The 14598-nt window shown below is 40.8% G+C and overlaps 1 long non-coding RNA gene across 1 annotated transcript; it reads left to right on the top strand.

Moving 5' to 3' along the window:
* Window positions 1-7307: 7307 nt before the first annotated feature.
* Window positions 7308-13539, top strand: LOC109324960. The gene is made up of 3 exons (XR_002105053.1): window positions 7308-7497; window positions 7710-7716; window positions 13528-13539. It is a non-coding gene; the product is annotated as an uncharacterized LOC109324960 (long non-coding RNA).
* The last annotated feature ends 1059 nt before the right edge of the window (window positions 13540-14598 follow it).

Raw genomic sequence — 14598 nt, 5'->3', positions numbered from 1 at the left:
GCCCTTTGGGCAGGGGGCTGGACTCGATGATCTCCCGAGGTCCCTTCCAGCCCTGATGTCTATGAAATCTATGAAATCTATGAAATCATCTGCAAACTTGGACAGAGTACACTTCACACCCACTTCCAAGTCACTGATGAAGATATTGAAGGGTACAGGTCCAAAGACCGAACTCTGCAGGATCCCACTACCCACATCCTTCAGGCTGATACTGACCCATCTACTGCCACTCTCTGGGTGTGGCTGCTAAGCCAATTTGCCAACCACCAGACCATGGAAATATCTATGTCACAGGCTGTTTATTTATGAGAATGGGATCAAATACTGCATCAAAGACCTTGCTAAAATCCAAGAAAACAACATCCACCTACTCCTGCATCTAAGAGTTTTGTGTCCCTGTCATAAAACAAAGCCAGATTGGTTATAGAATCATAGAATCATAGATTCAATGAGTCAGAAGGGACCTAGACAGATCATCAAGTCCGACCCCCTGCCATGGGCAGGAAGGAGCACTGGGGGTGGGAGGGGTCATAAGACCCCAGCCAGGTACCTATCCAGTCTCCTCTTGAAGATTTCTAGGGAAGGTGAGAGAACCACCTCTCTGGGAAGTGTATTTCAGGCTCTGGCCACCCTTACAGTGAAGTAGTTCTTCCTAATATCTAACCTAAACCTGTCCTCCCTCAGCTTCTGGCCATTGTTCCTGGTGACTCCAAGCAGGGCCCATGGTGAACAGACTTTCCCTGAGTCCCTGCTGGTGGCCCCTGATAAGGTGGTCAGGCAATTGATCTTCCAGTTTGCATGTGCCGGTGATTCAGGCATCACCATGTTGGCTAGTAGGCCTGTGCAAAGCAGCTAGTGTTTGCTTCAGATTCGGATTCAGCTGATTCCAGGGACAGTGATTCAAAACACTGTCTTGAATCGATTTGGCCAAATCTGATCATAAGATTTGGCTGCAGTCAAATTGGCCGAATGTCCAAATTGGCCCCATCCCCTGCCCACTTTCAATGGCTGCCCCACCCGCTCTCCCAGCTCCTGGCTCTTTTTAAAAAAGCCTGTACTCACTGGCTGCTGCCAAGTGGGGGGGGCGATCCCCGCTATCCCTGATGCCCCATATTGCGTGGGGGGCTCTGCTATGAGCCCCCCCAAATCCTGCTCAATCTCCCAGCCCCCCCATGGCTTCCCCACCAGCCCTAGCTCCCACCTCTTTAAAAATAAATAAATAAATAAAAGCCCTGACCCAGTGGGTGCTGCCAGGTGTGTGTGGGGGGACAATCCCCACTGCACCCCACTGCTCTACACTGCATGGGAAGCTCTGCTATGAGCCTCCAGAAGCCCAGAGGCTGCTGCAGTAGCTGGTAAGTGGGGGATTCTTTTTTTTTTTAAAGGGCCAGGGGCTGATGCGGGTGGGGCAGCCATGGAGGGGTTGGGAGAGTGGGAGGGAGTCAGGGGTGCTCAGGGGGACTAGGAGAGCAGGCAGGGGGTGGGTCCTGGCAGGGATCCCCCCACTGTTCCCTCCCTCCTCCTCCAGCTCCCCCCCGCCACCCCTTACTTACAAACATGGAGTCTAGGTTCAGATCCCTGGTGCAGCGAACAGGGACTGCCGGAATCACCAAAGCTCTCCAAATCTTTTCCAAATCAATTTGGAGAGCTTCTAATTGATTCAGACCTTTTAATTGGTTTCCTGATTCAATTTGGATTTGAAGATTTGGCCACCAAATTGGGCCAAATGTCCTCTGAATTGAATCAACACCCGAAGCTTCACACACCTCTATTGGCCAGTCTAGATCAAGCCCTCTAGGAAGGTACTCCTGGGGTTCCAGGTCCATTTTAGTGCACCTAACTTCATGTCATCTTTCCTTCCATAACTTCAGTCATGTCGTCAGCCATCATGTCCAACAGCACAACACGGGTCACATTAACTTTCATGCTTTAAGTCATTTAGTTACTTCTATGTGACCATAGAATGGATGCCTGGGGTCTTTCATCTGCCTTCATCTTTCTTTTTGGCCAAAAAGAATAGTTAAATGATCTGCTCAAGTTTAAAAGGAAATCTATTGCAGAACAATAAATGAAACTCAAATTTTGACCTGTGGTCCTACACTTTACCCATAAAATTCACACAGTTACACACACAACGCTTAAACTAACTTATTAAAAACACCCAGCCAAACAACCTGAATCTCATTTTTCTTCAAGTGTTCTGTAAAGCCTAATTGGTATAATATTCTGATTCCCTAGAATGAACCTTCTCTAAGGGGAGTAGTAAGACTATAAGTATGTAGTATAACCACCTTGTACTGATAGAACTACAAGGAGAAAGTCGGATTCATTGATAACGTGGGGACTAGTACCAGTCTAGCTGAAGAAGCCTACAGCTCAGAGCAGGCTGCAGAACTTCCCTGAGAAGTAATTAATTATTCTGTATGACATCCTGTACTAAGCTGTTTCTGATACCTGAGCTAACTAGCTTGGATTTGTTCACATGCCCTTAGACACAGTAACAATCTGGTCTTTACATGAACATGATCCCTAAAGAAAACTATAGTGGCATGGTGAAAGGGGCAGTGTGTGTGGTAATTAGGGGAAGTGATGATTATTTTCCCCTGGTCCAAGAAGCACTGAGATGGTACAAAACAAAGATTTGTATGAGTAATGAACCAAAATGCTTTCTGAGGGAGAGAACTTTTAGCCCATCCCTATTAGGAACAATGAGCATTCATATTCTGTTTTTCATCTGTGTTTCATTCTAGCTAACGACACAGAAGAAGTAATTGAATTTGAGCCTCAGTACAGAACTTTCTGACTTTTTTGTCTCTGTTAGATCAGACTTGTTAATGTAGAGTTTTCAGTACTTAATTCAAATGCATTTTCCATTTTAAAGTTATAATGACTAAGTACACCTGCTCACTTAAAAATTACCACATAGTTAGACAGTTTTCAATAGCCTAATCATCTTTTGATTGTTTTTCTTGTATCAGAGGCAGTTCACCTGCTCTTCATCTAAACTTAAATGTTTCCTGTTTACACATCTGAAAACATAGGAAGATGATAATATTTAGAAAACAAAGAAAAACTGAAACCTACATTCAAGTGCATTATTTATATAATTATTGTGTAATTAAAGTAATTACAGTTTGTGTGAAAAAATAGTTTTATTTTCATTTGCAGGTTTCTTGAGGGGTAGTGCTGTGATCACCACACTGGAATCACATGTACACACATACTCACACACAGTGGAAATGCTCCTATATGTGGGAATGTTTGTCTCATATGAAAGACCATTCATATTTGTATGTTCTTCACATATAAAATATGTATCCTAAAAGCTGACCTACGTCTCTTCCTGGAATCGATCCTCTAAGTGGCATTACCTAGACTGAACTTTAAGCAAATCTGTGATCTTTTATAATGTTAATTACAATCACAGCTGCCCTGGTTATATTAGTTACAGTTTTGCTGAATGAGTGACTAAACGAGACAAATGGTAGCTCTCAGAAAAGACTAGGAAATGTGGAGGGATCATAGAAGGCACAGTGTAATAGAGACGGTAGCATTTCTAAACTCAGGAATTAGAATCTATGACATTTTAGAAGTATAAAATCATTAATATTGATATTTGCTTAAAACTACAAGATTTTTAAAACAATAAATATTGGTTTCTCTTTATTTGCCCCCCAGTTTCTTGGATGGGTCTTTTGAGCATTTAGATTTCATGTATGTGAAGATTTTCTCTACAGCCGTGAAGGATAAAAACTGACTTTAAAGATGAAAGGTCAGAGCCTCATATAACTACTTGACTCTAGGAAATGGGAGTATAAAAATATCACAAAAAATGGAAGTACTGAGATCCAGGAAGCCAAGACAAAATCACAGAGACTGAGGCAAGTGCTTATATATTCATAGGGGTCCATGCACAGTAACAGTCAGTAGTATAAGGGAAAGTACTAGAAAGCAACACAAATTCTTTACATCTATATCATTGCTTTGATTTCCAGCCATAGTCCTCAATCACTTTTTTACCATGCTACAGAAGCAAATTTCTACCTCCTTAAAAAGCAGCACAGACTTTTGAGGATTACAGTGCTATTAAACACACTATCATTGTATGAATACAATCCAACTACACACCTTGAAGTAACGGGGTTGATGTTTTAATATGGTTTCTTGCATGCTCTTCCTCTGCTCTACACTCTGTTTCTGTCTAGGTTTATGATTCCAGCTTATAGTTTCTAGAAGTGTGCAAGTCTCACTGGCAGTCAAATATAACTAACTGTGCTTGTTCTAAGGAAATCCATTTAAGTTTGGAAATAAATCCTTCTGCTACACAGGTTAAGGAGTACTACCTGTAAGAGATCTACTTACCACAGCTACTACTGCTCCCATCACTGGTAAACTTGCCTTCGACTGTGAATTATGACTAGAAGTTCTATGTAGACATGAAATTATGTGCCCAGACCCACTACACTAATATTAATGAGCTATGTAGCCAGCTGAAGCTAGGAACCCTAAAAATGAGCTATAAAAGTTGTTAGAGGTTTAATAAAGTATTTATAGAATTTTAAAGCTGTATTTTTGTCCTCAGATTGTTCCTTTAACCAGTCATAATGAACTGATTAATCCTAGGAATCAGACTATCTACTGCAAACTCACACACTTCGGATAACTAATTCATTTGACATACTCAGAAAGAAACACTTGTCGGCCTTTAAATTTATGTGATTATATTGAGTCAAGTACAACTATCGATACCTGTAAAATGAGTATCAGCCATAACTGTGGAAAATTAGAAAGTCCATAAGTTTTATAGAATGATTTTTATATTTACTGTGCAGAGAAAGGTCTTTAGAGGACAAGTTGTCTGAATGAGCCACATCGAAAAAGACAAGATAAATATTTTTATGGTAATAGTAGTCAAAACAAGACCTCTGTGCACATTCTACTTATTTCCTTTAAATGTGATCTGCAAAGCAAACTTCAAAACTGAATTCTGTCCTGATTGTCTTCACTACCAGGATGAAGGAAGGATTTAGCACATGGTGCTATTTTCTCCTTTATAGATTCTCACAAAGTACCTGAAGTGATTACTACATGTTGCTACCTCAGGCACTCCAAGCATCTGCAGCACTAAGGCTTTAGGGGTGTTCTGCTGCTGAATTAGGCAACAGAGAGATCACTTTTCCCACCCAGGATTTTTTTTTTGATTTGTCTTCCCAGAAATCCCAGTCCCAGAAATAATAGAATAAGATAAGGGATTTCAGTCAGTGGGCTGAACAGTCCTTGAGCTTAGCTGAGCATTGGACTCATAAAAGACACTGGGTTTAGCCAGGAAAGTTCCTCCTTTCATAGTAATAACTTTTTTAACACACATGGAATCATCTGTCCTCAGAAGGATTTCATCTTTATCAATACCTTAAATAAGCTTACAGTATTTCAGTTGAATGAGGCTTAATGAAAGCTCATAAAATGACTTCAGCAAACATCTTTCCAACAAATATGCTTTCATCACCATGCTTACATTTGATAATGGGTCAAAAGATGCCTGAGGATAAATTTAGTGGGCTACCATATTTGAGAACTGATAGCCCATCTGTCAAAGACAGCTATTTTTTAGATTAAGCTCATTGTTAAACAAAGCAGCTCCGGGTGGCAGTTGTGCCAGATTGGCAATTCATACCTTAGAGAAAAGGATTTAGTGGCACTGTATTATTTTGACCTTTTTTTTTTAACCTCTTCATTCAGATTTATTGAACTATTTACCTCTTCAATTTTATTAGTCACCCTTTGGTTCTAATGACAACGCTTTGGAGGAGTTTTAAGATGCACTTTCTTAAATATTATATTTTGTCACGTCACTGAGTGAACCTCAAAAATCTGAGAACGTGATTAAATTAGTATTTTGGCCTTTATTTCTTTTAATAAAATTAAGTTTGCCATGAGAATTATTCTAACACTTTCATAAAAGTGATAATTCCAGTGCACGGCCAATGTATATGCATGAATATGTACATCCCTATAGGAGATGGGAGGGTCCCAATTCTGGGAATGGATCTGGCAGAAGAGTGCAGTCAGCTACTTGGATTAGGTGCTTCATTTGCAGGATTGATGTCCACCGATGCTTTGGAGGAGTGGAGACCAGTCTGTGGTTTAACTCTGAATTTTGGCAGGGCATATTACAGAGACAGACATGAATCTGTTATTTTCCATCCTTGCCAATACTTAAAAGCAGGAGGAGACACAATTCTATATCAGCTGTTCCTTGCACCAACAATTTGGTAAGCTGACAGCATTACTCTTAGCATTACTAAGGAAAAGAAATAGTGTGGGGGGGGTTCCACCCACATTAGTAGAGAAGAAATACCCTGAGTGACTGTAAAAAGGTGGCTGTAATCTTCAGAATAAAACACATTTGGAAAGAGCTATTCAAGCCATCTGAACATGCACTGAGAATACTGTAACTTAAAGGGTTTCAGGCAGTAGTTACAGCAAAGTTTATCTGCCACTTCCGTAGTTGTTCTTCTTAATGAAGTTGCAGTCTTTTTCCATTATAACTGTTCCTTATTAAGCTAATCCTTTATCTCTTTTATCTGCATAATAAGCTAATCTGTCAGTGATAATTGAGCCTACTTCTTATTCACGGTGCAGCGGCACCAGCACTTCATAAAACATAGTAAAACTAAAAATCATACTCCTTACTGGGATTTTCATTAGAAAAAGCTGTGTGTGTTGCAACTGCATGTGGCAAAGTAGGGATCACGTTGTATTTAAAAATGAAATAAGAAAATACCTGAAAAGTACAGCCTGAGAACAACTTCTTAGTGCAAGTGCATCTATTATTTCCACTAACTCCTAGACGGATGTTTATTTTAATTCATTTGTCTTAAAAAAAAATCAGCCATTCCCCCAATTTGTATTCTATTCACTGTTAGTCACTGAGCTACAATTACAGTTAACTTTTCATACAATACTCTCGCTTTTTGTTCTCAATTAAGGAAAAAAAATAACTATTGTTGTATTCTTGTTTTCAGCTTCTTTACCATCATTCTTTTGGTGGAAAATAGTTCCTTCAGTTGTCATTCATTTTCTTTCCTGAGTTCTCTCTCTTCCTCAGTGATTTAGGGTGATGTCTTCACATGCATTCTCTGCTGATCATAATTCTACTATCACTAAAATTAATATTAAAACATAAGAACATAAGAAATGCTGTGCTAGATCAGACCAAAGGTTTATCAAGCCTAGTATCCTGCCTTCACCTGCAGTAGCTGCTCAACTACCATGCAGGGGCCTGGGTGCAGCCCACCAATGGCAGCCACAATGAGGAAGTGCATAAGCTGGCCACAGGTTGCGTGATGGGTAAATTTATCCACTTTGGGAAAAAAGAGGTAGATTTGGCTGTGCAGTGCAAAAGCTGATTTTAAAATATGAAGTCAGAAATCAGGCATGGAATGGAGCAGAGTCCTGCTGGAGGCAGCTAGGATTATTTGGGAATGGAGGGATGAAGTTGTTTAGGCAGAAACCAGCAACCGTGGGAAATTCATCTTTGAAGCCAGCGTGCACCTTGATATAACTTGACAGTGCCCAGAATATTATGCAGAGGTAGCAGGGGCCCTAGCAAGTCAGCATGTCCAGCTTCCTGGGACATCTTTTGCTTACACCAGAAGAGAGTCATTCGGGTTGTGAATTGGGATAAAGTCTTGAACTACCTCTTCCAGATTGCCTGTTGGATGTCTTTTCTAGTCTTGGCAAGCCTTTCCCCCTCACCCCCATGAGGTGATGATGTTGGCAGAGATCTTCACCAAGCCTGGTGTACCCAAAGGACTGTTCAATGTGGTGCAAGCTGAAGCTGTGACCTGTGACCTGTTTCTGTACCATCGCCTAGATATGGCCAAGGTCTCTTTCGCTGAGAGTGTGCCAACAGGCATCAAGATCATGGAGATGTCAGCCAAAGGGATCAAACCACTCACACTGGAGCTGGGGGGGAAAATCCCCCCTCATCATCTTCTCTGATTGAATCTTGGAGAAAGAGCTCTGATGGCCAGCTTCCTCACCCAGGGTGTGTTTTGCAGCAAGGGCACTCAAGTGTTTGTGCAGAGGGAGATCCTGGATGCCTTCACAATGGAAGTGGTGAAACATACCCAGAAGATCAAATGGGAGACTTGCTTCTGGAGGACACAAGAATGTCCTTAGCCAGCCCCCTTGGAGCGAGTCTAGGGGGTCATTAAGCAGGTGAAGGAGCAGAAGGCAAAAGTGCTATGTTGTGGAGATCCTAAGCTGAAAAATGGCAACTACATGAAACCCTCTGTTCTAGTAATTGGAGACATGACACAATTTCTGAAAGAGCTCTTTAGACCTATAATGTCCATCCTGCCATTTGACACTAAGGAGAACACTGTGGAGAGAGCCAATAACAACTCATTTGGATTTGCGGTTGGTGTCCTCACTAGGGATATCCAGCAGGCTTACAGAGTGGTGGCTGCTCTCCAGGCTGGAACTTGCTTCATTAATAACTACAACATAATCCCCATACAGCTGCCATTTGGAGGGTACAAGATGCCATAGTTTGGCAGACAGAACAGCAAAGCAGCAATGAAGTATGACTCACAGCTGAAAACTCTGCACCCCAATCTCATTCTCTTCAGTTACGGCTCCCTTTACAAAAGTGTTACTACCAGGAAAAGCACACACAAATTGCAGAGGCTTCTTCAGCCTGACAAAGGGGTTTTAAACCCAAAAGCTTGCTAAGAAATGTTTTCCCCCCAACTGTTTAAGGTGGTCTAATAAAAGATATCAGATTCACCCAAAGAACCCCGTCTTACTACAATCAATGTACACAAACATTTAATGGCTGAAGAACAGTCCCAGGAGCAGTAGACACAACATGGGCTATACGATCTACTTCTATTTCCTTTACTAAAGCTCTCTTAGTTTGACAAGTCTACAGGCTTCACAACACATTTTGAACCTAAGTTGGCTGTCGCTACATGCAGTGATCACATGAAGAGGCCAGGCTGATGCTGTCAAGCACATGTGTAGTGAGGATAGTGCATAATGATACCAAGTGGCTGTGGGATGCTGCTACAGCTCCAATTTTCATTCTGACAGAGGTGTGACAACCCTATGCTCCCCATCCCACCCCCACAGATGCCCAGGAGTAGGTTGCTTATTGATCTTTGTATACACACTTTCAGAAACTACTTTAAAATAACCATCTATCTCCTTGTTATAGTAAGCAAATAAAAGTCCTGTCTCCAATAGGTCTAGATTTCTCACTCCCATCCCTGTTTGTTTGTTTTTTAATTTTTTGTTCCCTGTAATTAGTTGTTGTGCTCCCAGTGGCTGCCCTAATTGAAGGAAACTTACACTTTTCTTGATGAACCTAGGCCCATGATTCCCTTGGTACAAGAAATAGGCCTGTTTCCAACAGGCACCTGGAATCAGTTATTTTGCTTCTGGTGGCCTTCCTGACTCAGGAAGACTTATCATTCTTTTGGTGCACCTATGCCCACTAGTTTTTTGCACAGAAAATAGGCTTACCTTCAACAGTGGCAGGAGTGGATGCTTTAGAAGGCGAGCAGCATTGAACAGGATATATCTAGAGTGATCTATCCCCGACATACCTTCCTCAGCATCTACCACCCTTGGCTTAGAGGTGCCAGAGGAAATATCCCTGACTGTTCAGTTTAAGAGCTATTAATGGTTTCTAGCATCCTTGAATTTGTCTAGTCCCCATTTGAACCTGGTTATACTACCTGCCTCTACCACCTCTTGTGGTAATGAATGTCACAAATTAACTATAAGCTGCATAAAAATACCTTCTTTTGTTAGTTTTAAACCCATCTTCTGTTAACGTCAATGGGTGCCCTTTAATTCTGGAACTTGGTTAATAACAGTTCTCTATTTACTTTGTCCACACTCTTCATGGCTTAATAGACCTCTATCATATCCCCCCTCAGCCTTCTTCTTTCCGAACTGAAAAGTCCTAGTTTTTTTGGTTTCTCCTAGCATGGTAGGTTCTCCATGCCCCTGATCATCTTGGTTGCCCTTCTTTGTACTTCCTCTGTACCTTCCTTCCTCTGAGCTATGCTTTTGACAACCCTCTATAATTAGTTGCCATAAAACCATTTGTTTCCATTATTTGAACCATTTCTTTTTTTATTCATTCTGCCTTATTCATCCTGTGTTTCTATGTATCTGGGATGATCAACTTCTGTGTAGAAACACATGCATACACTCACTATGGCATTTTGCACTCAAGTGGCAAGGCCAAGACATGTAGATAAATACACTTTATTGTGCCAAATCCATAATTTCATTTTAAAGAATTTGTAATCTTTAACAAGATATCAGAAGTGAAACAGGAAGTTCAGTCTTCTTGACTCTTCTCATTCTAGAACTAGTGCAGTGGCCAGCCTAAAGTAAATTGTAATGTAAGGTGGCAACTTTTCAGTCATTTCAGCCATATGGTATAATACTCATGTGTTATTACACACAGTGTTAATTGGAGGTGTTTTAGCCCTTATTTCTGACTTAAGAACAGGCACAAAATTCAGCACACAAAGGCAGCTTACTGATACACTAAGGAAGTATATCAAGGGCTACGTGAGCAACTGTTCACCAGGGTACCTGAGGGGAAAACCAGGAATAACGGCCACAAACTCCTGGAAGGTTGATTCAGGCCCAACATTAGGAAAAATTTCTTCACAATCAGGGTGTCCAGACTGTGGAATAAGCTCCCTCCAGAGGTGGTGCAGTCACCTACCCTACAAATTTTCAAGAGGAGCCTGGACAGTCACCTCACTGGGGTCACCTGACCCCCAGTTATCTTTCCTGTTGGGTGCAGAGGGCTGGACCCAATGATCCTTCAAGGTCCCTTCCAGCCCTACAATCTCTATGAATCTATAAATATACTTCTAAAGCCTTGTGTTACTATGAATTTTAGTTAGACCAAAAAGATATTTAAGAGGTACATGAAATAGGTGCTATTCCATAGGGGACATTCAGTGGAATCATACTGAATGTAAATTGAAGCAAAATCAGATCCCAGCCTTAAAGAGCCTTAAAATCCTGGCCCTGCTATAGTCCATATGAATTCTGCTGTTGACTTCACTGGGGCAGGGTACCACCAGAAATTTTTTTGAAAGTAGTTTTGAGAATCTCAGTTTTTCACTGTAAAATTGTCTTTGATTACTTAAGCAAGCAGAAAAGGATAGGGCTAACCAACTCTGATTAGAGACCTTCCCCCTCTGTCCACTGCCATATTCTCTCTGATTGTTTTCTTCTTCAGACCTATCCAATCAGGACTAAGTGAATTAATTCTTGAATTGAAAGCTTCTCAGGAAGTATCTAATAAAATTATTGTTGTTCTAATAATACAGAAATCTTTCCACTGGAAACAGTTTTAACATCTGCAGCCACACTTCCAAGGTGTCTCAATGCCACAGTGACAGGAAGGCCAAAGTTGCTGAATCTCTTTTTTTTCACTCCAGTTGCAATAAGAGGTTATAGGTCCAAGAACTGCTTTGGGGGACTTGCCACCTGCTTCTTCCTTTCTTGTATCTTCAACACCATCTCAAAATTTGTGCAAAAAATAAAGCCACTGGAGATTAAGCCTCCAGCAACTACCAGATTTCCATACAGACATTACTGAAGATCAAGTGAACAGCTTTCACAGCAGTGAAATGAATGAGCACTCATCCATGCAGCCATCATCTTGCTTCACTACTTTTCTGAGAAAGATACTCAAAGGATAGGTCAATTCTTTTTTTCTCTCTCTTACTTTTTTTCTTAAAGGAATATGGTTTAGAAAACAGATTTGGGAATTAGGAGACCTTGAGTGGCTCTGCCACTAATTTTCTTAATGTCATTGGGCTAGATAATTGTTCATCCGTTTTCCTAGTGGAAAAGGGGAATAAATGCTCACTTCATAAAGCAGGATTGTGAATCATGGTGATCTGCTATGTATCTTCTGCAAGTATTACTAGTACAACATGACCATACAAATAACATACATAATACTGTATAAAATTTTTTCCTCTATTTTGGCTACCTGCAGAGGAATACATTTTACATTTATGTCCCTAATAAGTATATTTACTACACCACTAGCACGAGACATTTTTGAACATCACAATTTAAAATATGTACAGCAGTGCATATGAAATCACAAATATCTAAAGTTCTTCTGGTAAAATATATCTCATGTTCAATTAAAAAAAATTAAAATGAAACAATTAGCATTTTCCTGACAACAAACAATGACAAATATGTCTAATCACACATCAACTTAAAAGAAAGATGTTGTCACATATAAGAATAACAAGGTACTAATGAATATATAAAACCTAGCTGTTTTTTGTTTTCTTTCAAAAAATATCAAGTATTGGTCACCTAAAGCTTGGGAGATTTTATGTCCATCTTTAAAATTTAGCTCTTCATGGATATTTGAGAACAACAGTCTAAAATATAATTATGAAATTAAGTCCAAATATCCTTAAAACATGCTTATCCTTAACACATGCTATTCATGAGACTGCATAATCCCAGCATTATTGTCCTTCTCTACTAGCCCCTCTTCTTACAGCAAACACAAACAAATAAACAGGAATACTTTTATTTGCACCATTTGCAATTTGCCTACAAAAATCATTGCAACAAGATAGCCTTCAGGCTAAGTGATTCACTAGATTAAAATAAAAAGGATCAGACATTTATATGGACAATGAAAACATTAAGGGTTATAATAGCAAGGGTTATGAAAGATGAAAAGATTATGCAGAAGACACAAATGCCCAAGCTTCAAGATGCTAGCCATCACCTAATTGAGGGATGCTGAGAAAAAAAAATGCCCATTCTTTAAGTGCCAACTATAAGGCTTCTGTTGGCCTCCTCTGAATTAGTGGATAGAGATACTGGGATTAGCTTGAACACAGATCTGATCAAGTGCAACAATGCAAATAGTAGCTAATCTGTTCCAAGTCTAACAGGATGTGACTACAGAATTGGGCCATGAAGCTGCTACAAACACTCTGTGTACATGTTTAGCCCCATTGAAATTAATAGGACTCTTTGGGCACATCTACACAAGATGCTTAATGCACACTAGCCTAATAAAAATGTGCAGTGGTGTGCTGGGCAAAAACAGTGCTAATACGCTACTGCACAGTAGTATTAGGCTACTGAGCAGTAAGCATCAGTAAAAAACCATGCACTGGCATTATTGTGCAGTAACTGTAGTTACTATACACTTAATTTGTATTTCATTAACCAAGTACTAAACTAAATGCACAGTAAGTAATGTGCAGAAATTAATGTATAGATGCATCCCTTCTGTGTCTAAAGTTAAATATGTCTGAAAAGATTTGTAGGATCAAGGTCTTAGTTTTCCATCCCCCTTGGCAAAGACTATTACTGATTTTATAAAATGCTTTGCACATTATAACTATATCTGTATTGTATTTACTCACATGCAACATGCATCTTTTTTCTCCAAAATGAACCATCTCCACCTGCACCAGTTTGCCTGAAGAATAGATATGGAGACCTAGGAACAGAGGAGATGGAGCATGCTCCATTAGTGGAAGAGACCAGGCCAGGCCTCTGCAAGTTTGGGTGTATCAAGACTACTGCCACCAAAAGGAAGCAATGGACGATGGTGGTTGGAGACTCCCTTTTAAAGGGGATGGAGGCATCCATCTTCCAGCCTGATCTGTTGTCTTGGGAGGCCTGCTGATAGCCCAGAGCCTGGATCCAGATGCTTTAGAAGGAGAAGAAGGATTACCAATACTCATTTGGCCCTCTGACTACTACTCCATGCTGCTCCTCGATATGAGCACCAATGATACTGCCAGGGGTGATCCTGAGTAGATAAAAGGTGACTACAGGTCCCTGGGTGCAAGTGTGACGGGGCAGGATCTCAGGTGGTATTCTCCTCAATCCTTCCAGTCAAGGGAAAGGGCCCAGGTAGAAGCAGAGACATCCTGCCGATCAGTGTATGGCTGTGGAGATGGTCACCAGCAGAGCTTTGGCTTTTTCAACTATGGGTTGTTGTTCCAAGGATTGCTAGGAGGAGATGGAATCCACCTGATGAAGAGAGGGAGGAGCATCTTCACAGACAAGCTTACTACCTAGTGAGGAGGGCTTTAAAATAGGTTTACAAAGCCCTGAGGTAAGTGGGGAAATGGATAACCTGGAAGAAGCAAAAGCGGGAAGGGACAAAAAGGGAGACCTTCTCATTGTTCCTGAGAAAGTAGAGCAATTGGCTATTTACCTCAGGAGTCTGTACAAGAATGCACAGAGCCTAGGAAACACGAAGGAAAAACTGGAAGTCTTTGCACAGTGATGGAACTATGATGTGACTGAAATAACAGAGACTTGGTGGGATAGCTTGTATGACTGGAGCACTGTCATGGATGGGTATAAACTGTTAGAAAGGGCAGACGGCAGAAAAGAAGGAGTTGTGCTTTATGTAAAAGAGCTGTATGACTGCTCAGAGCTCCAGGATGAAACTAGAGATAGGCCTGTTGAAAGTCTCTGGGTTAAGGTCAGAGGGGAGGGCAACAAGGATGATGTTGTAGAGGATATCTGCTATAGGCCACCAGACCA

The sequence above is a fragment of the Crocodylus porosus genome, unplaced genomic scaffold (assembly GCF_001723895.1).
Source record: "Crocodylus porosus isolate Cpor-Errol unplaced genomic scaffold, CroPor_comp1, whole genome shotgun sequence".
In the NCBI taxonomy this organism is placed as follows: Eukaryota; Metazoa; Chordata; order Crocodylia; family Crocodylidae; genus Crocodylus; species Crocodylus porosus.
Note: the sequence above shows the minus strand (reverse complement) of the source record. Positions and strands in the feature narration are given on the sequence as shown.